The following is a 26,298-nucleotide window of genomic DNA, read 5'->3' as shown; positions in this document are numbered from 1 at the left end:
TTAAAGCAGCGACATGCTCTTTTGTGCCTGCCAGCATGTTAATTTATTCAATTGCTCATACAGCTCATACTGTATCAAGGTCAGTGGCAAACTCAGCTGCCTCGTCAGGCAAACTCAGGCGCCACCATAGTTTGGGGCGAGGGGAAGTGAGCTGTTCACGTCTGTTTGTCTTCTTGTGTATTGTGGGCTGGTTGGCAGGGACAGGCCGTGCGGGTGGCAGGCCTGTCACGGGTCTGTCATGGGTGTTGTCACAGACCATTGTGGCAGCAGGGATTGATGAGGAGCAGTAACAGGATGGCTGAGGGCTGCTGGGAAACAGGAACAGGAAGAGGAGTAGGGAGAGAACTCAAGTTGCAGGTAAAGATTTGAAGGAGAATAAAATTGGAGATCAGAGGTTGGGTGAAGCTTTTAGGCACCAGAATGAAAATGATGATATAGAGTTAGCATTTAAGATGACAGGTTCTCAGAAATTCATGTCTGTAGATGCAGATGCTTATTCTGAACTCTTAAGCTCTTCATATGTGCTGGACATTGATAAAATGACTTAATCAGTTTCCTCTTGGACAAAGGCTCTCCCACACTCTCTTATCTTGTTCTTTATGTGTTATCAGGGAGGTCCAGATAAAGAGTTGAGCTGTCTTTTAACATGTGTGGCATTAAGTTGTTGATTCTCATCTGGTCTGACTTTAAAAATGACTGTACTTTATCATATGGGGCTCTATACATTTTTTAAATGTTAGAAAAAATAAAGGTCTACTAGATAAATCACAGCTGAAGCGATGTCATGGTAGAGAAAGGGAATACCAAGGTGACATGTAACATTGATTTTGTAACAAACACCTACCAAGGCCACTATTATTCAATACAAGGAACCACTCGAGAAAAGTACAGCAGTTCTGACAGTTTTTTCCTTCTACTTAGTCCCCTTAAATCACTCACTCCCCCCTTCCCCCTGCAGCACCCACCTGCTACTCCAAGAAGCCAAAAACAAACATTTGCAAATAAAGTCTGGTCTTAACCCCTTTTTCCGCTGAATCTGCTCTCTCTCTCTCTCTCTCTCACCCTAATCCCTCCATCCACTCTGTGATGTTTCCTCTCTTTTTCCCCCCTCGACAGCCGCCAGGGGATGTAATGGCTGATGTACGAAGGGTAATGGTCCTCCTCTTCCTCCTTGCACCCCTGCTTTCCTCTCCTGTTGGTTTTGCTCGGTGGCTCTCCCTCCCCTAATTCAATTCTACATGCTTTTCTTGGCTTGACTGGCTCAAGTTTTCTTTCAACAACTTTGCCCTCTGCCTCCTTTCCTTCTTTTCTTCTCTGACCTCCTTCCTTTCTCCATTAATTCCTTATTCACTTTTTTATAACTTCTTTTTTAGTCTCTTCTTCAACTCCCAGTGCTCACTGTGTTTTTCCCCTTTCCCTTTTCTGTCTCTCATGCTCCCAGTTTTTGGTGTTTTTAGTGCTGCCTCTGATTTGCAACCTCTGGAAGGACCCCGTCTTCCTCTCCCTCTCCGGGCTGTCTGCCTCCCTCTGAGGGAGCTGCTCACTGGGGCTGAGAGGGGTCATGCCTGGGTGAGGAATATCACTTCTCCCCTATATCCTTATATCAATCCATTCCTATACACCATTTAATTCCCTAGACTTTTGTTACATCTCGCTATCACATGATTTGCTTTTTGGAAACCACTCTTCATTTTCCTTCTCTTCTTCCTCCTTTTCCTTCCTTTCCTTTTCAAGTACAATATAAATGATTTGCTGAATTCCTCCAGAAGTACAACAAGCCAAAATCCCATAAGAGAAATACTTTAAATATGTCATTAAACTATGAGGAGCACATTTTTGGATATAAAATTATATGTATGATTTCAACATCTCAGACATACTGTAAACTGTATTTATGGAGCATTTTTGAAGGCAAAAACATGTGTATATCTCTTTTAAGTCAATGTTGGAATGATTTAGGCAATAAAATGTGAGTAAGAGGTGGGTGCTGTTGATTTACTGAACATTTGTCAATGAAATGATGCTGTTGAGACAGAGAAATTGATGGGGAGACACTAAAGGTAGAAGAAAGAAAAGGGTGACAAAAAGAGGAATAAGACCCGTTATTGTGTGTTCTTGTGGGGGGCAACTGAGGGGATCGTCTTCCCCCCTCAGCCCCTCCCTGGCCCCAGCCAGAAGCCTCCAGGGGTTCCTGGGTTCCTGAGGAAAAACATCTCGGCCCCCGTCACCCCTGAACCCGGCGCTGGGCTGTTTACCTTGGCCTGGCTGCCTGACAGCTTTACTGATGTTACATACAGGCACACAGGGACCCTGAGTCAGAGAGGGAGAGGGAGCACAAGCAGGAGGCGGAGGAGGAGAAGGAGAGCATGATGGAGGAGAGACAAGGATGAAGGGGGGAAAGAAGGGCACGCGTTTAGGTGAGGAGGAGAGAGAAGGTTTGAGGTGTGCAGGAGTGAGAGTGTTAGCTTATTCAGATCTTAATCGGCATCATCTCAATCCATTTGGAGAGAGATCCAGAGGAGAGAGAGACGCTCAGAGGGCAGCAGAGTGCACACTGAGTACACACCAAGAAGAAATATTGCTGGCAAAAAGTCTGTACTAGAAATACAGGCATTCATTTTCATCAGCTTTCTAAGTAGATCACTGTGTGTATAAAGCAATATTTTGTTTTCAGGATCATTGCTCAATGTAGAGTTTGAGATTTGTAGAGCAAAAGGACTGGAACAGGGACTTTAGATTTTTTACTTATCACAATGTTGTATGGAACACATATTCACTTTCTATGCATCTGATTGATGATCTGACACTCCAACTTACAGTTCACAGAGTTTTAACATCCGTGAACAGAGTTAAGACACAATAAGAGATGAAAAGTTAAAGAAACAAAAATTTTAAAATACTTTTACATACTTACAAAATATTTCACTTTAGAAAAAATTAACTTCAAACTAAGTAAAATAAAATATTATTAAAACGTATTCATGCAGACTTCGACCCATTGCTATATTGTAGGCCAGGTGTGTCAAACATACAGCCAGCGGGCCAAAACCGGCCCACAAGAGGTTCGAATCTGGCCCGTGGATGACTTCCTAAAGCGAAACAATTACAGAGAAGACATTAGCTACAATGTTTCAATAAAAGTAACAGCAATTTCATAATTGTCCTCTAGGGGTAACATACAGTCATAGTGCTGATGGAGCACACCTGAATGGCGCTCCGGGAGAATATTTGCAGTTTGCATAATCCGGTGGAAATTTACAGACTTTTTAGAGTACTTCAAGATCCAATCAACACTAAAGTTTTCGTATATGTAAACTTGTAACAGCAGGAGCGGTGGATCCACCTTTTTCATGTGCATACGTCATAGGTCCCACTATGAGACTCATCATGGCGAAAACAGCTGTTTTTGTAAAAAGATAGTTCCTGTAATGTGAACATTTTCAGAATGTACTTTTTTGCACTAAAATAAAGGGAAAAAATTTGAGTTGTCCATCTCTATAGGTTATTATTCTATGATTTTTCTGGTCCGGCCCACTTGAGATCAAATTGGGCTGTATGTGGCCCCTGAACTGAAATTAGTTTGACACCCCTGTTGTAGGCTAAATAAAACACACACTGACTCAGTGTATCTCTTTCCAGGTGACATGCTACAAATGTAAATTAATGTTAATGGATTTAAACATGACCTATGTTAATACTTTCATACAATGGCTCTTCTTCTTTCAAAGTAAAAGCACCATCTTTTCTTTGTCTCTGACCGGAAATTCTCTCATTAGTTCAAGAAGATACTTTCAAAATGAAATATCAAAGTATTTGGGTCATGTGCATTTTACTTCCTGTAAGTCAAGTCAAGGCTGGTTTAGGCCTCTGGTGCACACTATGCAAATTTTTACACAAGTATAGGCTACTATATGTATTTGGAATGAAGAACGTATTCATTCTGATTTATGATCTTGGGAAACTGGCTATGTAATTGTGACCAGTACTCTTCAGAAATTCAGTGCCAGATTCTCCTTTGTTGCAGCAGAAATAAAACATATAAACACTCTGCCTTTGATGATGATTTGAATTTGCATTCATCCTTCATTCCTCTTGGACAAAAACTTCCCCTCATGCCTGGCAGTTTGTCTGTTTGTAGGCGTTTGTTTGTTCATTTTTTCTTGAGCCACAATGCTGGGCCGGGCCGTGCTGGGCCGCAGGGGTTTCTGTGATGGGGGTGGGAGGTCTGTGTTTTGCGGCTCAGAGCTCTAAGTCTTGTTTGTCTGTCCTGAGCAGCTGGACAAGCTGTAATAATACAAACGGGCCTTTGAACAGGCTGCTGTGTTGTGCCGCTCCAGCTTGGGTTACATCCCACACACACACACTTTCTCACTCAAAAACACACAACACATGACAGGCGGGCAGGCTGACTGGCAACCACAACACATGCATAAAAATGACCTAAAACATATGTCCGCACACGTCGACACAGGCGGACGTGCAGACATGCATGCAAGCACTGATATGACACACAAATACACTCCAAACAAGCGTGGACTGATCTCTGCCTAACTGTGATTGATCATCTTTAACCCAGCTGTCACTCTGCCTGATGGCCTGTTTGTCTGTGTCCTCTGTTTGTTTGTTTGTTTGTGTGGACAGACGGGTGGCTTGCTTGTTGTTTGTTTATGGCTGATCATTTGTCATAATAAATCATTAGGGATGGACACACACACAAACTTACACACACATTTGAGTCTCCCATGATTGTTTCCACCCCTCTCAAACTGATTTAGGCCTAAATAAACACTTCAGTTTCACTGCCCTGTCACTCTGGAAGCTGCAGCACACTGAGGAAAAAATGGGGGACATAGTTGAGTACCATCTCACTCGACTACACTGACGGATGACTTCCTCTGACATTATGTAATGGAGTTCAGGGCTTCACCTGCCCTAGCCAGGCCAGTGGCCTCTGTGCACACAGCAGGATATGGGGGGACGGGGAATTGGTCTGTAGGTTGCTGGGTCACTACTCTGGGGATCTACGTCAATAATGGAGGGTTCACATGTACAGTATGAAAAAAACCAAGTTATTTTGGTATACCAAAGTATTGAGACCTGCTTCTACTGATGTTTTTAACAGGAGAAACGTGTGCTGTTCATATGTTGAACTGTATCAGGCTAATGCTGCATGCATGTTTAGTTATACTGTTACTTGTCCCCATTTAAATAATCAAGTTTTTCTTGATTACAAATACCCAGCAATGTAAATGCTGGCTCACTGGCATTAATAAGATGAAGAAGAGGTTCAACCCAACAGGTGAAAGTAATCATTAATGGCATTAATCACGTTTGGTGATATTAGAAACTCTCAGATATTGGAATATTAATCCATTTATTATTAAAGCTTTTATGAGGAACTTTCAGTTTGTCCTGGTGTGGACAAAGTGAGTAACCATAGACTGTAAATTAAAATGGACATTGTCATTTTGGAAGGGGTTAAAGACAAGAGATTTACAGCACCCTCTTCTGACTTGCTGCAGTATAGGTCATTAACCTCTCCTCTTATTATTCCAGAGGGATCATCGGTCAAACTGTCATTAGAATACATGTCAAATAATGATAAGAATAATTATATTTATTATAATTTTTTTAAGTGAAGTATTAAAAAGAGCGGATCTGGTAATCTATACCTTATTCTGTGTAAATTCTCCCTGTTGCATCAGGGTTTTTTAAGCTACTTTTGTATACTTTTGTATACAAGCTACGTTTGTATACTATGATACAATATCATCTTGAGGAAATAATATGTCATATGCAATGTATATTGGCATGATTGTAGCTTAACACCAACTTTACACACAATAAAAAAACAAAAGCAAACTGTCGAGTCAGCACAATAAAGGCTTCCAAATACTTTTCTGTATGTGACGTTTTTACAGGGTTTAATATGAGAAGCCCAGGTTTTGCAACCACAACCAACTTCCACTTTCTTTCAGTCTAGATTTCCAGTAAGCCATGAAAGTTTGAAACTTCCCAATAGACTGAAACAATAGACTGACAACACTGAAATAGTTCAATGGAATTCAGCCCTCTTTTTGTAATCATTTAAAATACCATTTTTTTATTGTGACATGTCAAAATGTCATGAAAAAGACATCTTCGAAGCTACCTGTGTTGTTTTGATCCTTCATTACATTTTCTCGTTACTTCAACTCCCCTTGAAAGTAGGACTTAAAGCAACAAGTGAACAACTGTATCTCTCTCCTAAATATGACTTTTCTGTTAATGCTAATGAGTTTTAAAAAACAACATAATGTGGTATGTATCACAATCTGAACACCCAAATTGGATACAATAATAAGATAAAGGTCGTCTTTGGAAGTTTATTAGGAACCAATTAGATTTTAAAGTGTTGTGACTTTACCTGAATAAAGAGGCGACAGTGCCAACAAAAAGAAAGCCGAACGTTGACTCTGGCTGCAGTCTGCAGGTTTATCCAGTCATGGGTTATACACAGTTGAACATCTGGTCAGACAGCAGCAGAGCTTGAGTTTCTCATCCCTGACAGAAAGACAGGGACAGACAATGAGGCAGAAATGAGATTCTAAACAAAGGTTTTACAAATTATCCATGTGCAAGTATGTCAAACTCTGTGAGACTTATAGACCTCAGTCCACATTAGTACAGTTTACAAGCCAAAGAGCAATACATCTCTCCAAGAAAATGTTCTATCAAATTAGTCCCAAAATTCTGGCTAAAATATAACCTGTGTGGCAGTAAATTAGAGAAGAAAATTCAGTGGGATGTGACTGCTGAACAAGCTAGAGTATCCTTACTCTAGTTTGTTCAGCAGGATACCCTTGTGTAGTTGGCTCAGAAATGAGGGGAAAATTGAAGCTGCAATACAAGTGTGTTTCTTTTCAGTGTTGAAAACCCCATGTGCAGAATTATGTACAGTGCAGGCCTGGGGTTGATGAAAAAATAATAATACTTGCAAGGAAAAGGACAAAAGAAGGAAAAAAACAACAAAATAGCATAAAGCTAGACAGAAGTGTTAATAAAAGTTAAGGACAGAGATATACACAATGCCACTTGTTCACTTGCAACACACTTCAACAACTGATTGACTTCAACTGCAACACACAACTCCCCTTAGGACATCCAGTCTCTTTTTATATAGCAGCTGGCTCCTACCAAGAGTGAGGGATGAATAAGTTGTAATCAATTAACTCTCCCAAAACTCCTACCTGGTCTTTAAATGATCAAATATATGCAATGGGCTTACAAAAAATTATCCAAATACATTTACATAAAGTTCATTCTCATACTGCATGAAAAAGAATATTTCAGATTTCATCTGTCAAAACACCCCTCCACCTCATTCATACATGGTGCCCTCCACTTGGCAAACCTCCTCATAAACCAATGGCAGATTGCAGCTCTGTTTTGCAGTTCCTGGTTTTGGATGTGGAACTCAAACATTGCAGTGGAGAACAGGTGACAAACAAAAGCTACCTTTAACATGTTCATGTTTAACAATGAATAAAAGGGTTTATGTAAATAAACAATCTCTGTGTGTTTCATTTGCTTTGAGATATGGCCTGTGAAGTCTTTCAACATGCAAGAATATTTGTATTTTGTATTAAGTTTTTTCACACACAGTGGTAACATGCTATGCTAACTTTAACACAGGCCTTCCAGCTGGCTTGATGTTAAAATGGGTGGCCGTGTAACCTTACAGCATCAATCAATCAATCAATTATTATTCTTATAGCGCCAAATCACAGCAAGCATTTTCTCAAGACGCTATTACAAACATAGCAGGTCCAGACCGTACTATGTTGAATTAATAAGGAAAACCCAACATCAAGACAAGATAAGATCCAGTCCCCTCTTACTGACAGGACTCATTTTAATCCACCATGAGCATTGCACCTTGAAGTATTTAGCCAGTTACAGGCAGAAACCTCAAGCAGAACCAGACTCATGTTAGAGAGAGAGAGAGAGAGAGAGAGAGAGAGAGAGAGAGAGAGAGAATTATTATTATATTATCTGAATATCTGTACAGTGTCAGAGATACAAAACAAACTCTCCTGACCAAATACAGGCTGAGTGACCACCAGCTAGCTGTAGAGACAGGGAGACACTGGCAGACATGGCTGCCCAGAGAGGAGTGTCTATGTGCTCACTGCTTTACAAGGGAAAAAAAAAAACAGAGATGCACTTCCTCCTCCACTGTAGGAAGTTCTCTTTACTAAGAGATTCCCACTACAGGGAAATTACTAAAATAGTACCAAACTTCCCAACATTAACCCCAGAAAAGAAACTGTCAGTTCTCCTGGGGGAAGGGTCAGCAGCTCCTCCAGCTGCTAAATATATGTCTGCCTGTCACAGCCTGAGGGACGCACCATCCCATAATATTTGATTTTAGGTGAAGGTTTTATGAGCATACCGCATCAAGTGAGGACATTGAGATATGCTGTATAGTTGGCAACATTGTTTTAATGTGTATAAAATATGTAATATATATAATATATAATGAATATTATATGTAATGAATATATGTAATGTATGTGTATAAATCGTATGTGCTTTGGCAACAACAGGTCTTTGTTCATGCCAATAAAGCAAATTGAATTGAATTGAATTGAGAGAGAGAGAAAGAGATGATAAGAGACAGATAGTAGTAGCAGCAGTAGCTGTTGCTGCCGGAGTCTAGAGTGAAGTTTAACAGGTTGTTTGAGCTTTTACAAATAATGGAAACATTAATCTTTCCATTCAGGATCTAAAATATACAACATATTTATCAAGACAGAGTTGAATTGACCCTCATAGTAAGTAAATGAGTTTGTTTCTTTACTGTTGACAGTGTGAGTGGCTCTTCCTCATGTAGACTGTCACATGGTTCCTTAAAGTAAAGGGATTTATAATATTGTATGACTATAGTAGGAACTGTATGTCCTTGTTTTCTGCAACCAAACAAAGAACAAATCTTGTATTTCGTCTTGGGATAAATGGATAATATGGCCAGCAGTTGGCCTTGTAATTCATTTAATACATTGCCAACAGAAACATATGACAGCATTTTAGATTATTGGAACAAGATTAACATTTTTGATGGAAAATCGTATAAAAAATGTTCAACAAAAGTAACCTTTATTAGAAAAGAAGGGACAGGAGTAGAGGCTTAGTAGGGAACAGAGAAAACCATGCAGAGGGACATTGTAAAAACAGCAGTACGTCTCTGCAGTTCTGTTCTCCTGGGCCAGAGCTGCCCTCTGTGTTTGACCCTGAAACCATGGGGTCTCTTGCTGACCTCAACATTGGATCATCTTGTTCTCTATCTGTAATTTGAAAAAGGAGGAGAAGCAGAGCAAGCCATCTACACCAACAAAGAGCAACAAGCAGGCCTCATAAAATCAACCTCAATCGAAAGAAAAACACCTTAAAAACACAAGGGTAAAAGGCAGTGTGTTTTTCTGCTTGTGTTTGTACTTCATTTTATGTTAAAGTTATATGAGCAAGTCCTGTCTCCATTTGTACGCCTTTTTATTTACTGTCAAACTTCCGTGGGAGTGCATATGACACAGTGACACAGTTCATTTCGTATGTTTTGTTTTCTGGGTCTCTTGAGCAATGTTTTGTTTTTATACTGCATGCTGGGATTGTTGTGCTTGGGATGGTTCTCCTCAGCCACAGTCTTGATTGGATGATGAAGGGGAACAGTATTTGTGGTGGGAAGGTGGAGGTCACAGCAGTGTTTGGAATACACTCACATGACTGGTCAGTCAGCCGTGTTGTGTATTTTAGACCCTGATGAGTCAGTAAAAAGAACTATTATGTGTTTTTTGGAGGGGAAAGCCTTCAACTAACTAGTTTTTATTTCAAGATAATATTCAGAATTAACTTGTTTGAGCTCTTCCTACAAATCTCATCATGCTTTCTCTTTTAACAGTCAAACATGAGTCACTGTGACTGTTTGCCATTGTACACAAAGACTCTCCTGGTGAGCATGCTGTCAATTCCCACGTCTTCCCTGACCCTGTGGCAGTGTTGACAGATATGAAATATTTTCAAAATAGCAATAGTCTTAGTAGTCCTCTTGTGGCTGGTTTTGTTTGTCTTTGTAATGAGGACGAATCAGTTTTAATTTTAGTCTTACAAAACCGAATCAAAGCTCCTTACAGCATCTTCAGTCCCAAATACTGTAGCTTTGAAATAACTGTTCATAGTTGGCTTTTGACTGATTTGATATTTTAATCAGCCAACTTTTAAATTATTGAAATTTACGTGTCATTCTGATGTGTGGGTCTGGATGATAAATTCAATCATTTAGGCATAACCCTATGCTTGTAAATTAACACGTAAATACCTCTATAATTACTTTTAAACAATGTCCGGGCCCATATCTTATAAAGACAATGAGGTTCAGTATGATCAAAAATTACCTTGCAAACGTAACAGAGCATAAATGTTAAAATGCAACCCAAAAACTAGGAGTATTCCAGATCACATAGTCAATATTGTTTCAAGTGCATTGTAGGCTTGGTTACCCGAACAGTACTTCTAACTCATAGCCATTAAGGATAAAGCACTCAAAAACAGCTATTTAGTAGAACCAACAATTCCAATATAATGGATGGATCAAGCGGCAAACTCCGGTCTCAAACGATGAAGCCAATGCGGAAGTGCTATAAACTGCAGTACATTGAGAATCCACTTGAGGCTGGCTGCAGAAACACCAGAAACCACATAGATATGAATGGGAAAAAGACGATCTTTGCAGCATTAATAAACATGTTTACAGCCTGGTTCAAAAAACGGCTTGGCCCTATAAAGCTAATCTCTCTAATGACACACACTGTACGGGGGGTGAATTTTTTTCTAACGTGACGGTTCAGAAGATATTAAGATTATGAGTTTTGCCCAAATAAGGACATGACTGACGTGACTCCCGGTCGGGAACACAGCCATTGGCTAAGGGGCTCACACAACGTCACACTCTGCCTGGTTGAGTTCCGCATTACCAATATGGCTGCTGCCGTCGATTTGCTTCAAAACAGCTCTCAGGAACAGATGGGTGACATCACGGATACTACGTCCATATTTTATACAGTCTATGGGATGGATGCATGAAACACAAGGCAAAAACGAAACTAACCAAACCATGACATGTACTCAGTTTCATATAGCATGTATGAATTAAAAACATTAATTTATTCTATTTTAGTTTGTTTTTATGAACAGCATTTTGTGTCACTTTGTGAAAAGCGCTTTATAAATAAAGTCTGATTGGTTTATTTATTTATTATGTAATCAGTTATGACAAACATTTTGAGTAATTTCAACTTGTTTGTTTTTACAGTGCAGACGTTTGAAAGGAGTTGCCTTTTTTTTGTTTTTTGCCCCTGCCCCTCAAAGAGCCTGATTACGCCACTGAATATTGGAGTCAAAAACTGCCAGCTGAAGCTTGCTGTTGGGATAGCCGATCTGATAGGGGGGTAACAGGGTCTCAAAATTGTCCATTGACAAGACAGGTGCTACCCTACGTCTTCATATCCCCCCCGGTCCTTCAGATGGATCCATCCATGTATTTTCCGAGGCAACGCGGGAAAAAGGAGAAGAAAATAAATAACGACAGAAAAAGCAAAGTGCCTGAAAGGGGAAGAAATAAACGGAGAAATAAAAAAACAAAACAACAAATATCTCTGAGCGGTGCTAAAAAATGTTTGAAGCAGAAACAATAGTCATTCAAAAGTGACGTCATTACCATCGTTGTTAATGCCAGTTCAGGTAAAGTCATGCTCGCTGCAGGCTGATATGTTAGGCCTGCTTGCTGTGGAGGAATGAGGTGGAGAGTTGGAGGAAATAATGGCGTTACTGTGGCGGAATGAGAAGCAGCAGCAGCCTGGCAGCCTGGGTCCAGAAGAAAGACCTCACTGCAGGTGACACAGGTGAGTCAGTGCCGGAGTTAACTATAGTACTACCACTGCTGGAACTATGAGGGGGGCTTACACTTGTGTCGTGTGCATGGTTTGGAGACGTGTATTAAGTTAACCTGCTATATTGGCTTTAAAAGGCTGTACCTGAGCTTCAATCTTGTTTTGGTAACATAGCTAATAGGTTATTGTGCTGGTGATTTTAAGTATTGCAAATCCTGTTGAGATGCAGGGGAATGTAAGTCTGGTCAATAGAAATTGATATAAAGAAGAAGCAACAGCAGACAAGCTAGTGTTAGGAATTGTTTTTTCTTCTTCTTCCAAGTATAGATTTTAAATGGATTGGTCTAGAACAGGGGTGTCAAACTCATTTCAGTTTAGGGGCTACATACAGCCCAAGTTGATCTCAAATGGGCTGGACCAGTAAACTAATAACATAATAACCTATAAATAAAGAAAACTCTAAATTTCCCCCTTTGTTTTAGTGCAAAAAAGTACAAGTACATTCTGAAAATGTTCACATTTAATAAACTTTCTTTTTACATAAACTGCTGTTGTACTTTTCGCCAAGATGGGTCTCATAGTCCTGCCGAATATGATATTCTTTAAGCACTGAAACCTGTTGCGAACACACCAACACACAGGTTATCCATTCACCTGACACAGTAGTGCTAGTGTAAGGAGTGAAGGAGTGCACCTACATGTATGGTAAGCACATGCACGATATGAGTCTCCTTTCGAAAATAATAGAATCCACCGTTTCTGCTTTTATGTAAACTTTAGTGTTGATTGGATCATGAAATGCTCTGAAACGTGTATGAAATTCAACAAGATTATGCAAACTGCAAATATTAGTCTCCCCCCTTATAGAATAAAAGTCCTGGAGCGCCGTTCATGTGCACTCCGTCAGCCGTTTGATTGTATGCGCCCCCCAGAGGACACATTTGAAATAGCAGTTACTTTTATTGAAAAATTGCAGTAAATGTCTTCCCTACCATTTTTCAATTTGCGAAGTCATCCCGGGGGCCGAATTGGAACCTCTGGCGGGCCAGTTTTGGCCCACAGGCCGTATGTTTGACCCCTGGCAATAAGCATGTGTTTGTAAACTGCATCCAGGATTACTGTAGATAAGCAGTTTTCTTCTCATTGTAGACCTCCCATATGACATTTATGAATTCTAGGGTTATCAGTCTTACACACATTGTGCAACAAACAAACAAAAACATGTTATGTCACAAGCATATGGCCTTTTCCAGTTTAACTGGTCACCCCTATTTCTTTTTCTGTAGTGTTTGTCAAGTTCATAATTCGACTGTAATGTTGTGTCATATGTGTTTCAGTTTGGTAAAAGGGTAAATGAGAGAGATATGGGTGTAATAACTCAATAGATTAGAGAGAGAAAGAAAGAAAAGGGTTTCTTCCAAATGTTGGCTCAGGCCCTGTACCAGAGTGACTGATGAGACAAAGGAGAGAAACAAAGTTCAAGACTTGGTTTGGAAATTACATTTGGAAATGACAACGAAATAAGCGCAAAGGGTTGGAAAAAGGAGGAAGGAGTTGGTGGGAAAGAGCAAGAGGGCACTTAGAGGCCACATGAGCCATAAAAAATGGGTTGTAATTAAATATTTCATATAGCCCTGCTGGCCAGTCGGGTCAGATTGAGTGGACAGGGGGGAGGCAGGGGTGAGGATGGCGCTTTAGAGGGGCTATCAGGAGCAGCACATCTGCAAAAACCATTATGGACTGTGTATGTATGCAGTGTGACACTATGTTTTCTCTGCCAGGCCTGGCTTAGGCCTGCGCGGCAAAACTGGGATCGGGTTTCACCAGTGTGCAGTGGGGGGCCGACTCCAGTTGACGCGTGATGATTTAGTCAGGTGTGAGCGTGCACTTTCCAATTTGGGGGGAAATAAATTAGAAGTGATTTTTTATGAGGCCTCTGTCCCAGGCTGTCTTAAGGTTCCCTCTCCCTCCTGCTGTGCACTGTCAGCCCAACTGATGTGTTTATAAAGAGTGCTGCAGTGGGAGCTGCCCCCACATGAACACATGCACAATCATGCACAGGAAAGAGAATCTACAAAAACACAAATCTAGACGAGAGTGATGGAAAAAGTGGCACGCATGAAAAACAAATATGCACACACACGAGAAATACACTGCTTGGCTTTCATTTTTTGCACAGAAAAACACTTTTGTAAGATGCACACCATATCACACATTTGCTCCTCTGAAGCCTTTCTCTGCCTTTTTAAAGTCTGCGAAGTGGAGAGGGTGAGAAAAGTTCTACTGCTTTATTCAGTGTATACTAAAATAACCACATGAAAGCGTTCCTCCAGGTGCAGTAGCAGCTTTTAGTGCTATTCAAATAAAAACAGAGACCTGCAGGTGTGTTATTAGTAAAGGATACAGAGCAGAACAGTTTTACAGACAGACGATGGTTTTCTGAAACAAGGTAGACATATTTGAGCTTCCAGAGCCCAGTAGAAGCTCAAATATGTCAGCCAGAAACCCAAACCTCATTTGACACAGTTTGGATTCCATGCTACTGCTCCCACACATGGCTCAGCCTGCTTTTACTAAATGACTGTTTTACTTGTCTGGCTGACTCTTGATGCATGTTTTTTTTTGTCTAGCTGTGTCTGTCTGCCTACATGCATTTCTTAACAAACAGCTAATGACTTGTCAATGTCTGCCTGTTTACTTTTAAAAGTTTGTTGGACTATTTAATTACTAGGGGTGGGACATGATTTTTGAATATTCGTTCACAAATACCCCTTTTCGCCCAACGGGAACCTGGTTCTAGTTCCGGGCTGGTGCTTGCGCTGGTTCAGAGCTGGTTCAACTTGCGAACCAACTTGGCACTAGTTTGTTTTTCCACAGTCTGCTCGAGCCCGTGGAAGAGCCACGTCATGATCATAGACTGTGCAAAATATGGATGTAGTATCCGTGACGTCACCCATCTGTTTCTGAAGCGCTGTTTGAGGCCAATCGTCGTCGGCAGCCATATTGTTGCTGTCAATTGTGACATAAAGAGGTGGGCTTTGAGCCTCCTAGCCAACATCTACAGTGTTGCTGCCTGTCAGTCAAGTCAGCTGTGCCTCTCATTGGAAGACTTGTAATCTCAATATCTTTGAAAATGCCATGTTAGAAACCCCCCCCCCCCCCCCCCCGATTGAGAAATGAGCTATCCAGACTACACTCGTCTTTTGTACCAGGCTGTAAACATGTTTATTTCTGCTGTGAAGATCGGCTTTTTTGAATTGGTGTGTATGTGGTTTCCGGTACTTTCGTAGCCAGCCTCAAGCGGATCCTCAATGAACTGCAGTTTTTAGCACTTACGCATTGGACTCATATTTTTAGACCGGTGGTTGCCGCTTGGTCATAACGTCAATTCTACGTGATTACTTTTCCCATCAGCGCTAGCGTGAACTTTCCCTTACAATAACAACGACGGGGGACAACGTAGCATGTTTGCTGGTGTTGCAGCTTGTTTCCTCGACCGACCAATGCTTAGCCTTGGAATCCATTAGCTTTGTCTTTGTTATTTGTTCCCTGCAGGAAAATGGTAGACCTCGTTTGGATTTGTCTTTTTGGTCAAGGCAACCCAGACCCTGACCCCTGACGTACGGGGTTTGCAGTTCGCTGTAACCTGTAACCTGTTTTCCCGTCCGGGGGCAGTTTCTCAATTAAGCACCGGCTCCGAAACTGCCTCGGTAGAAAAGGGGTATAAAAATCGAAGAGTTTTGAAAGTACAATTTTTCATCATTTTCACCGGTGCCTGGTTGTAATATGGCATTCCCGCCAGACGATGGCTATAGAGTGTCTTAAAGCTGTTTGATAACCACATTAAGTAACAGAAGAAGAAGAATGCTAGCTGCAATAAATAGCAAAAGAAGAAGAAAACATCAGCAACAGTCACTGTGATTTGCTCAGATTCTGAATCTCCCACCACTACATATGTATTTCCAGAGACTGAGCATGACTGTAAAATGTAAACACACACCACGTTGCTGCATCACAGAAACACCGACATCAAGATTGAGACGGACACTGTCAGAGCCCGCTTCTAGCAGCACCTCGTCCAGCTGTTAGTTAATGCGACTGCCACACAAACAGACCGTTAACGGGACAGGTGTGTGTGCATGTGTATGTGCGTGCGCGCTGGGGGACTATTCGAATAATGGCCAAATAGATGCAAATGAAATGCCCATCCCTATTAAATACATGATTTAACTGGTGAGTACAAACAAATCAGTTTTAAAGGTTAAAAAAAATATTCTTAAATGACTATAATTTGTAATAGGAGCTAGAATTATTTACATAATTTTTGTTTTTGTCAACAGAGCAGGGGCCTCTCAAAATCTGCAATTCATAGTGTATGTTGTGCCCCATCTGCATCAAAAGGTTAGGCCATTGTGTCTCAATAAGTCCTACGCCTTTGCATTGGTAATCATTTAAGTCAGTAGTTTATTTTACCAAGATCACCTGTAGCAGGATTTACTTTCACAAAGGAGTTTTTTTAAAGCAAGAAGTCGGAAAAAAGCAATCATCTCCAGAAGAGTGTCTGAATTTCACTAACCCTCCCAAACTGAGCAGATGAACAAATGAGATTGGGAACTTTTCACTGAAAGGGTCAAAGTCTCCTCCCTTTACGAGTTGTTACAACATGAATGGGAGCACTAGGAGAGAGGGACAGAGGGAGAGAGGGAGGGAGAGAGAGAGAGAGAGAGAGGGAGGGAGAGAGAGAGAGAGAGGGAGGGAGAGAGAGAGAGAGAGAGAGGGAGGGAGAGAGAGAGGGAGAGAGAGAGAGAGAGAGGGAGAGAGAGAGGGAGAGAGAGAGAGAGCGTAACTAGGTGGGGAGGTAGGAAAAGTGAAGGAGAAGGGGAGGGAGGGAAGGAAGGAAGTAAGTGGTGTAGTTTGCCTCAGCTATAGTGCCCCTGAGTGAGGTGAGAGGTGTGGGCCAGGGGGCAGCAGCTGGGTGGTCAATGTGAACAGCGACCTGTGTGTGTTTATGTATGTGTTAACGGCTGTGTGTGCACGTTAGAAAGCCAGTAATGGAAAGAAATTCTGTCTGCTAAGTTTCCAACTGCGAAGATAATCAAAAGCATTTCATATTTCCCTCAAAGCCGTATGTGATATTTTTTTCAATTATTGTTTTGAAGCTTATTTTATTTTCCTTAGACTACCACGACTATTCTTGTGTCATTGTTATTCCATACAGGGCTTACACATGCACATTTTCTGAGGTTTTGCTCTTTGTGGGCTGCAGAATGAGGTGTAGACCAAAACGACTACTCTAATCGAGTAGCCGCACAGGTCCTAAAACAACAGACTGCATTTAGGCAATATAATTCCTTTCTCTTGACCATAAACTACCCAGGCTTAAAAAATTGTATTAAGTATTGACAGCTTAAGTGTTTCACTTCATACAGGCTCTTTACAAGAAAAACACTGCAAGCAGGGGTCTATTTTTGGTCTTGGTGGGATGGTGTTTTACTGTTAAGAGTACATAGAGTAAGGCCACAGAAGAGGACTAGCTTTACACAAAAAAACTGCAAAAAAGTGCAAATGAAAAGTATGAAGAAAAATTGTGTACACACTACTGTATTAGATGTTGATGCTATCAGTGTTGTCATGAAGGTTGAGGAATATTAGAGGGTTTATTGGAAATTAGTTCCTAAACTGAAGTACTAGATTCCTTTAGAATACACTCCGACACATCTGAGTCAGTCCATCTACCTAACAAGATAAAAACTGCTATCAGATCTTTAAAAACTATGATTTCAAAAGTAAATACAACTCCTGGCAAAAGTGCAAAAAGACTACTAAAGCTGCTGTGCTTTACTTGGATAAGCATTGATAAGCTACACATTATATCTCGTTGTTTTGATTAGTACTAAAACGTGCAGAAGTTGACATTAGGCCTTGTTCAGTAAAGGTTCTTAGGTGAAAAATTATTCTAAAAAGCCACTTACTCTGATTTTTTCCCTTAAGATTTGAGATCAAACTGTTTTATTTCATTTGTTTTATTTTAGTGGTGTGCATCATTTTCTGATGAGAGAACAAATGATATCGTACCTGTTTAAAGAATTGATTTGATAGCAGCTACAGGCACAACTAGATGTATAACATGGATTTGCTTGATTGTATTTCAGCAGCCATTACCTCCATTTCAGAAATACTCAAATGTTTCTTACATAAGGCCAGCAGGTGGCGACTCCATTGGTTGTAAAATAAGTCAGACCAAGCGGCAACCTCCTGCCGCGAGAATTGAAGCAAGTGTGGAAGTGTCCAAAACTGCAGTTCTTGAGGCTGGCTCCGGAAGTAGGGGAAACCACATACACACTAATTCACAAAAGACGATCTTTACAGCAGAAATAAACATGTTTACAGCCTGGTACAAAAGACGAGTGTAGTCTGGATAGCTAATTTCTCGATCGGCACACACTGTACAGGGGCTGAATTTTTTTCTAACGTGACAATTTCGAAGATATTAAGATTACGAGTTTTCCATTATGAGAGACACAGCTGACTTGATTGACAGGCGGGAACCACAGACTGTATAAAATATGGGTGTAGTCTCCGTGACGTCATCCATCTGTTTCTGAAGCGCTGTTTTGAGGCCAATCGTAAGCGGCAGCCATATTGCTGCTGTCGAGCGATTGTGACGTAAAGAGGCGGGCTTTGAGCCTCCTCGCCAACAGCTACAGTGTTCCCACCTGTCAATCAAGTCAGCTGTGCCTCTTATTGGAAGACTCGAAATCTCAATATCTGCGAAATTGCTGCATTAGAAAAAAATTCACCCCCCCTACAGTGTGAGCCGATTGAGAAGCGAGCTATCCGGACTACACTCGTCTGTGTACCAGGCTGTAAACATGTTTATTTCTGCTGTAAAGATCGGCTTTTGTGAATTGGTGTGTATGCGGTTTCTGGTACTTCCAGGGCCAGCCTCAAGTGGATCCTCTATGAACTGCAGTTTTTAGCACTTCCCGATGGACTCACATTTTTAGACCAGAGGATGCTGCTTGGCGGGAACACTGTAGCTGTTGGCTAGGAGGCTCAAAGCCTGCCTCTTTACCTCACACAAGCTCAACAGCAGTTAGGTTGAATTCAGCATTTCCAATATGACACCTGCCGACAATTTGCTTCTAAACAGCGCTTCAGAAAAATACGGGTGTTTTGTCTTTTTTTGTAATAGATAGACAATAATTTGATTAAGAAATGCAATGCCTGGTTGACAGTTTCAACAGTGTCCTCTGTCAATGGGGATAGAAAACTAGCAATGCATGTGCACTCTTTAGTCAATAATGTTCACTTAAAATTACAAGATGGCGTCCTTTTGTTCAGATTTGGATTTAAAGATGGTTGAAAGACTTACAGACACTCCATTTCCACCCGTCCGTCCAGCTGTCCATCCATCCAGTCAGTTGTCAGTCATGCGTTCACATACAGCTTTCCTGCAGTCGGACTCTTTTAGTCCTTCTTATTCATGCTGTAGCAGTAATGTGGGCAGCTTATAACCACATTCAAGAACAGCTAGCTGTCATCAAACACTGCTAAAGCTAAACACGAGCAGCCACAGACTCTGTTCCCTCTCACCCTGTTACTACACTCCTATCGGCTTCCCTCACCAACTTTAAACAAGCACACATGTTCTCGCTCCTTTCGGTATTACTCTCAGAAATATTCCTTCATATCTTCTCACCCGGCTCTTTCTCTCATTCTGCCTGCGCCCGACATCTTTGATCTTCTGATTCGTTTACTTCTTAGGCTGTCTCTCAAGCGGATATCTCCCAAATGCACACATGGCAAGTTGGCCTACGTAAGGTAAACATCGAGTCAAAAGAGACGCATTGTAGATTTATTAGGCTTTGATCCAGGGGGTTCATGTGTGACCAAATGTGTTTGTGAGGGGGGGATCTAAACCTGGCAGGAGTAAGGGGATGGATCAGCAAGATCAAGTGATGTGGGGTGAGAACATTCATTTCAGATGGCCTGGGCCGTGACAGAATTGTTCCTGCATGCTGTTTTCCATCCAGTGCTGGTGTCATGTTCACAGGTTCCATGCGTTGTAAAGTCAGAGTGGTTTTGGCACGGGGGGCCTCGCCAGCTCCTGTTCTGAGGGTGAACCTCATCCTGCCCGATGCATGGTGGGCTGCAGAGCAACACAAAGCCAGGCAAAAGGAGTGAAAGTGTTGACAACGCTGAAGCTAGAAACCTAACCCAACCCTGACACTGAATACTCGCTCTGCCACTTCATGTTCCCCTTCACAAACATCAGCCCCTTCCAGAGCCGTCGGTCTTCCCTTCTCTCTCTTGTCTGCTTCTTAAGATATTTCTTTTTATTTACCCCTGCGTCTTGGCTTGAATTTCAAGTTTTTATAGATAATGATGTGTTCAGTTACAGAAAAAGAAAAGCCACAGTTCAGAAGGGTTTCCCAAGTGTGCAAGTCTGTTACTCGTGTGGGGCTTTTTTTCACTCCTTGTCTTTTGCTTTCTTTTTCTCCTGTCTACTCCTGTGGCTGTCCATTTTCTGTGTTTGTCTTTTTTCTGTTATTCTGTTGGCACTGTGCTTAACTCAGCAGTTCACACCATCATAAAACCTCACAAAAGCCAAAGAACCTTGAATCACTCTATCATAAAACCCAAAGCATAACATTTGCACTTGGAAATAGTTCTTGAAGAGACAGTTAAGAGTTTTTGAAGCAATACTTACCAACAGTGACTATAATGCCTTCACTTGGTAGTGGTCAGCACAAACTTTTTTTGTTTAAAAAGGCTTGCCAGAGTCCCGTCATTAAAGCTACACTATTAAACACAGTCAGTGGGGTTTATTAGCCACCTATAAAGGCCCAAAATGTTATCAGTGTAAATGAATGCTGCTAATTGTTTCAACACTTCACCTTGATGTCAGATGGCCATTTCCTTTGACACAATGTTTTCTCAACAAGCAAAACCTCCCTGTTCTTACACATGCAGAGCATAGTATCAGATAGTTAAGGAGGCTTGTACATATTGTACAACCAAACTTGTACATTGCAGACCGGCTGCTAAGGACAGGGGCTACTAAAATATTTACAATTTAGAAGAGCTTCATATAGCCCCACTTAAACATCTTGATTAGTCCTGCAAGATACGCTAAAATATTAGGGATGCATGGCCCAAAAGTGCATTTTCACTTTTATCACCAAAACAACATGGCCGAAACAGAATGTTGTGATGATGCAAGCGAAAACTGCAGCCAGTACGTGCTTGTCTGGATAAGGGCCAACATGTCTGCGTCTGTTATTCCGTTAATTGCAGCACTAAAGCGTCTTCTAAGCAAAGAGGTTGAGACGGACCACAGAGTGAAAACAATGAAAAGAGAACTCTTAGAGTCTGTCAGCACACGTTTCACTAAGATCTCTGCACTTTATCGCGACTAGTGGTGCAATGGATCATCGTTGATCCGTACGGATGCCTCTCCACGGTTCGGCACAGACGTGGTCCGCGGATTGGTTGATTAAAAAAAAAATTGCACATGTTCACGTGATGACCGCATGTTCCACACTCACTCGTCAAGCGCAGCAGTAGTCACGGCAAGCAGAGGAACTTGAAAACCCACCTGTATCTCTTAAGTCACATGTATGGGAGCATTTTAGTTACCCTGTGAAATACAGTGAATGCTGAATGTGCTTGAGCCACGTTATGAAATTCCGTCGGGCACCCACTAGACCAGAATCTAGTATGTCAACGATACGCAGACAGGCTGTTACTGGGTCACTTAGGCTGTTTCCGAAATCGCCTACTATACTAGCAGTACATACTGATTTGGTCAAAATTCAGTATGTAGTAAGTAGTATGTGAACAAGAGCAAAATCTGCAGTAGGCCAAAACTCCCCGGATGTCTACTGATTTGGGAAATATCTCAGTATGCATCGGACCAGTCTGCCCCGCGTACTGTTTCCCACAATGCACAGCACTCGTTCCGCTTTTTCTTTTTCCTTATTTTTTGACGGGGGGAAATCCGTTTCTTGGTGCTGTGAAAGTTATCAAATTACATATAAACTACTTTCTAACTTTTTAGATCATAAATGGATGCTAAATAAGCTTTTTATTTATCGGCTTCGCCGTTGTTTACTTCCACTGTCTGAAACCGGAAATCCAGCGACGTCTGGCCCAGCATGCTGCATGACAGATCGAACAGGACAGTCATACTACATACTAAATTCAAACGCAGTATGTAGTAGGCAATACCTACTGCCTACTACATTAGTAAGTAGTATGTAGCAGGCCATTTCGGAAAAAGCCTTAGAGTCCAATGCTGCGAGTGCAATTTTTAACTTTCACTTTCGTTTATGGAGCAGTTCACATATTTGGCACTTGTCAGCTGTAGGACCCTAGACTGCACAAAAACGGTGTGTTCACAGTTCCTTCACTTGCCATGCCATTAAATGCAGTGAATGAGGCAGGACTGGGCCCACAGATAGGGTGCTTTGCACATGCAGTAAATTTTGAGTTGAATGTTGTTTTTATTTAGTGGGCAAAAGTTTACAAGTGTTTAACAAAATAAATGGAGGACAAAGTTATATTTGTCTTGTCTTCTTTCTTTTTTTTTTTCTTTTTTTGCTGATCTGAAAAATGATCCGTTCCGTGACTCAAATCCGTGATACAATCCGAACCATGAGTTTTTTGATCCGTTGCACCCCTAATCGCGACTGTACTTGATCCGTGTTACAAAGATCATTACTTGGATGTGGGAATAAAGCAGCCCAGACGAGAAAAGATCCAGGCCGCGATGGATGCAGAGAACCCACTTCGGGACGGAGGAACGCACAGAGAAGGAGAAGAACAGAGCGCAGAAAATAGGACTCGTCTCTCTGAACCAGATGAGTGGCATGCACCCTCGTTGTCTGATATTTTCAATGAGATCCTTGATTTTAGTGAGGTTAGTACACAGTCATAGCCATAAATGCAATGGTTTGGGAGACCGGGGACAGTTGTAAAATTTTTTACATTTCTGTCTATAACGTTGAGCTCTTTTAACCCAGTGTGTTCAAACTGCAATACAAACAAGCTTCAAGTGTCTGCTAATAAATGGCCTAGAAAATGCCTGTGCAACACAAACAGAAAATGCATGGCCTACTCCCTACTAATAATTGGCATAATAATTTATTTCGGTGTTTCGGTGTTTCGGTTTTCGGTTTTGCCCTGTGATTGCTCCGCATTGTATTTCCCGCATTTACAGCACTTCCGGGATCCCGAACTTGAGCAGCACATCAACCTTGTATTTAATCTCCTCCGTCGTCTCCCCTGTTCTTCACTGTAATCATGCCTGTATGACAGACAGCAACATGTATCAGCTGTAAATTAACAAAATACCCTCTGAATCGTTCTGAAAAAGTAAACAGAAAATGTAGCGGGGCCGGAAACAGACGACCCGGCTATCAGAGCGACCACACTGCCCTCAGGCGTTTCAGGGGAGTATTGCTGCGTGTCATTGCAACATCGACCCAGAAGTATGTAGGGCTCATGTCCACGTCAGCCCCTGCTGCTTAGGGTCGATGCAGAAGTATAAACCAGCCTTAAAGGTAGCTGATAGCTCTCTTAAGCTTTGTGTGAATTAATCAAAGTTGTGTAAAGCATGGCCATTATACCCAAGCCTCCGTTCAACAGGTACAATTTTTTTTTTTTTTTTTTTGGCCTTTTTGCCTTTATTATATGGTACAGCTGAAGAGTGACAGGAAATGTGGGGAGTAGAGAGTGGGGGAAGACATGCAGGAAATGGTCGACCGGCCGGGAATCGAACCGGCGACCCCTGCGACGAGGACTGTAGCCTCTGTATGTGGGGCGCTTAGACCGCTAGGCCACCAGCGCCCCCAACAGGTACAATTTGACCTTGCTGAATGACAAAGCCTTGCCTGTTTACATTCATTTTCCATTTTTATTGTGATAATTCAGACTTTCGTGATGTTTGCTCATTAGTTTTTGGTTTATAAGGACTAGATAGATAAAAAGACAGACTGTCAGGCAGATGGATGTGTCATTACAGTAAGAAAGAGAAAAATGACACCGCCATCACTTCAGATGCCTATCATTCCTGTATCACTATCTCTCTGAAGGAAAGGAGACAGGTGCGCACATTGGTATGACACCCTCTGAGGATCATGTGGCAAACAACCTTACAGTAAAGTTTCCGGCAGCAGGGTAGAAAGCTACAAGGTAACACCTGAAAGAAAAGATGGCATTCAGTCAGCTGCAGTGGGGGCTGATTTCTCACCAACACCCAGCTTGTATCTCTGTGATTTCCTCTGCTAGATAAAGATTTACATTTTATTTCCTGATAGTTATGATGCTGACGGTGGTGAAGGTGGAGATGTTGGCAAAGACTCCTGTTTACTGGCATTGTAAAAGGCTGATAAGGGTTGGCAAAAGTTGGCATCTATTTCAGCAGTAGCTGCAGATTACTATTGTTCACAGTATTGTAATCTGATAAAGAGAGAATTATAATACCTCATAACCAAGCGGCAACCTTCGGTCTAAAAATATGTGTTTAAGTGTTAAAAACTGCAGCTCATAGAGGATCCACTTGAGGCTGGCTCCGGAAGTACCGGAAACCACATACACACCAATTCAAAAAAGCTGATCTTTACAGCAGAAATAAACATGCTTACAGCCTGGTGCAAAGACCAGTGTAGTCTGGATAGCTCATTTTCTGATGCGTCAAATTTCGAAGATATTGAGATTCATTCATTCAGCACAAACTGTAAAACATAAAAATTGTAAAATGTAAATCTCTTTTAATCCATATTGCACTACTGTACATATATAGGCTAGTCATTCATGTAGATACATATTATATCATATTTGTTCATCAATCATATTTGTATATTCTGTATTATTCATGTTATTTAACTTACTGCGAAGCACTACTGGTTAGATGCTTTCTATATTTCATTGCTTGTTTGTACCTGTTACATGCTACATGCTCAGGCACAGCTGACTTGATTGGGAGGCAGGAACACTGTAGCTGTTGGCTAGGAGGCTCAAAGCCCGCCTCTTTACGTCACAATCGCTCAGCAGCAGCAATATGGCTGCCGCCGACGGTTGGGCTCAAAACAGTGTTTCAGAAACGGATGTGTGACGTCACGGATACTACGTCCAAATTTAATACAGTCTATGGGATAAACTTTAGCACTGTCAGGATGAGAGTGCACAGTGCAGCTCTGCCAGTAGGGAGTGGACTTACCGACAGCTCATCAGTCACAGTAAAGTGCTAATCTGGAGTAAACTGCCCAGAGTTTGTGTTTTTGTGCTGAATATCAGCACAATTTGCCTTGTGAATTATTCAGTCCCTCCAGGAAGTTGCGATTTCGCGATCGCAACTATGAACGCAAATTCAACCAATCGGCGCGATTTTTTCGCGGCCTTGCAATTTTATACAATCACCGCACTTTCCCGCAAATTTGACCAATTACCTTAATCTCAGCCCTTGTACGTCATCGGTTTCATCATCAACTGACTTCCTTTTAACATAAACATAAGTCCTCACTTGATCGGCACTTTTCAACAGCTAAACACGCACGGAGAACGGGTGAAAAGAGGGGACAGCAGGCAGGACAAGTGATGATAACAACGTTGTTATTTATAGATACTAGAGTTATTATCTGAAGGGCTCAGTGTTTGCTTGGTCACCTACCTACGGCAGGTGTGCTTTATGAAGCAGCTCTCCTCACCTCCATGCATCTGTCTCTTCTTCATTGATGATTTTTAACCCCCGGTGTGCGTTAGTGACAAAGACACAACCGGGGGACGTCTGTTTAATATTTGACGTTTTTGCTGCTATTACCGTAAAAAGCTCCCGTCTACAGCTTGATTTAATCCAGTTTGGTGAAACATCAGAAACCTTTAGTAAGTTTTGATCAACTCCTCTCCATCAAAGATGCAGATTCATTTCAGAGTGCCGTGAACTGACTGACTGTGCCTCTGTCACTGTGAGGTGCATTCAGGGACCGTCGTAAATGTGCAATACAGACCTTTCATGGCATTTTCTGTGAATCAAGTGAATCAAAATACAGTCACAGTGGTCACATCAAGAATGTTTTCTAAAAACTACTGTAATTTAGCGTATTTACTTGCCCCTGAGATGTTATTGGGGAAAAAAGAAAAAAAAAAAAAATGCAATTTTTTCAAAAAGCTGTCGCAAATTCAGGCATTTTGGGCCGCAACAATCACAAAAAAATCCCGCGAAATCCTGGAGGGACTGATTAGACCTTGAGACAGAGCAGATTGCAGCTGCAAATGATTCACAATTCTTGTTGCTGTTAGCGACCGCAATCCATTCTCAGTGTAATCCCACCTGAGTGTTTGATCTTGCTTTGTAACTGGTCTTAAGCAC

The 26,298-nt window shown here is 41.5% G+C and overlaps 1 long non-coding RNA gene across 3 annotated transcripts in view; it reads left to right on the top strand.

Annotated features, from left to right (window-relative positions):
- The first annotated feature begins 11,484 nt into the window (after positions 1-11,484).
- The window catches only part of LOC117807145, a 153,940-nt gene continuing 139,126 nt past the window's right edge, over positions 11,485-26,298 (top strand). For all 3 annotated transcript variants that reach the window (XR_004629915.1, XR_004629914.1, XR_004629916.1), the window contains exon 1: positions 11,485-11,936. This is a non-coding gene — a long non-coding RNA (uncharacterized LOC117807145). The remainder of the gene's footprint in view (positions 11,937-26,298) is intronic.

Source organism: Notolabrus celidotus, chromosome 2, assembly GCF_009762535.1.
Source record: "Notolabrus celidotus isolate fNotCel1 chromosome 2, fNotCel1.pri, whole genome shotgun sequence".
Lineage (NCBI taxonomy): Eukaryota > Metazoa > Chordata > Actinopteri > Labriformes > Labridae > Notolabrus > Notolabrus celidotus.
The sequence above is the reverse complement of the archived record's forward strand: the minus strand, read 5'-3'. Positions and strand labels throughout refer to the sequence as shown.